Consider the following 1,692-nt stretch of genomic DNA (forward strand, 5'->3'; position numbering starts at 1 on the left):
ATGGTAATATGTTCTCAAAGTGATACTCAAATATTTGACTGGCCTTTCTTACATCATTTATTTATCAAGTTACTGCTGCTCGTAGTGTTCTTCCTGTTTCAACAATGAAGAACAACATTCATTTTTAGAGTTTTGTGTTTATGTATTTTATAAGATACAAAAATTGTTTTGTGAGAGGGCTTAGCTTTGTCCAAGCTTGTATGAAATCATTGTACCTGGATACATTGTGTAAATCTGGTTTTGTTTTTATAGGAGCCAAGCAATAAAAGAGTTCGACCTCTAGCTCGGGTCACGTCCTTGGCAAACTTAATCTCTCCTGTAAGAAATGGAGCAGTCAGACGTTTTGGTCAAACAATACAGGTAAAAAGAAGGGAGGGGAGGAGAGAGTAATGTAGTCAGGGGACTTTTTATGGAAGCCTGAAATTTGTGTTTTTCTCTGAGCTGTATAGACAGGTTTGCACTATTATACTTAAATATAAGTTTTCTTTTTGTAATATGCTAGAAAGGAATATTGTTACCAAAACAATGTTTGTATAACCTCGTTATATTAATTTGCATCTTATATCACTGGATAGTCTTGGCTAGTTTTTATTCACAAAAAGTAGTTTTGGCTGATAAATATTTTAGAATGACAGGTTGAAACTCAGATAAATGATTTTCTGTGTTGAAAAATTCTCAGAACTTTATTCTTAATTTGTCTTTCTCTGCTTTAAAAAAAGAAAAAAGGAATAATTACTGTTTGCTCCAAATCTTACATTCTCTTTTGTTCACCTTTTTTTTAAGTCATTTACCCTTCGTGGTGACCACAGATCCCCAGCCTCTGCCCAGAAGTCATTTAGCAGGTCCGCAGCGCCAACACCTGCCAAAAGAAGAAGCAGCGTGCTGTGGTCAGAGATGCTGGACGTCAGCACGAAGGAGTCTTTGACCACCAGGGAAATCAAACGTCAGGAGGTGCGCTGGCATTCAGTACCAGGACCGTATTTACTGGCCTGTACTAAAAAAGGATCTCTGTTTTTTAAACGCGTGTTTTGCCAGAAGACAAATGTCTTCGGGCTAATGTCTGTGGCAAAATTGACTTGCATTTTTTTTTGTATTTGAACAACAATTCATAACACATGACATAATTCAAAGTGGTGAATGACACTTCGTATGGGTGCTGGTCATCAAATTAGCTCTAATGGGGTAAAATTATGAAACATACGGCAGCCTCTTATTTCGAGATTCCATTCGGAATTACAGTTTTCAGACTGAGTCACTTGAAAAAATACTGTTCAAAATATCAGTTAAATGATGTAAAACATCAATTGTATATAATTTTTCTTTCTTAAAGGAATGACCTCTGATTTTTGCTGTATGTTTTTTAGGCAATATATGAAATGTCCCGAGGTGAGCAGGATTTAATTGAAGATCTCAAGCTTGCAAGAAAGGTCAGCAAGTAACTTTTTATCACGTGCCCTAGTTTTTAAAAATTACATTTCACAGATTCTAAAGGATAATTTTCTTAACCTTTAGAAGTAAAAAAGTAGAAAATATCTACTGGTGAATACATTTTTTAGATGAGGTTTGGACACATCTCTTCACATATGAGTATTAGAGTCTGTTTGGGGATTAACACACACTTTGATTTCTTTTATGTGTAGCAAACAGAATCCACACTGGCTTCTATATAATTAGTCCTGTTTGCATCCAAAT

At 35.3% G+C, this 1,692-nt stretch overlaps 1 long non-coding RNA gene across 1 annotated transcript; it reads left to right on the forward strand.

The window, feature by feature from the left end:
- The first annotated feature begins 248 nt into the window (after positions 1-248).
- On the forward strand, positions 249-1,430 carry LOC105826929. Its single transcript, XR_001138342.1, has 3 exons — positions 249-360; positions 784-951; positions 1,365-1,430. It is a non-coding gene; the product is annotated as an uncharacterized LOC105826929 (long non-coding RNA).
- Positions 1,431-1,692: the final 262 nt, after the last annotated feature.

This window comes from Propithecus coquereli, unplaced genomic scaffold, assembly GCF_000956105.1.
Source record: "Propithecus coquereli isolate 6110/MARCELLA unplaced genomic scaffold, Pcoq_1.0 Scaffold94, whole genome shotgun sequence".
Taxonomy (NCBI): domain Eukaryota; kingdom Metazoa; phylum Chordata; class Mammalia; order Primates; family Indriidae; genus Propithecus; species Propithecus coquereli.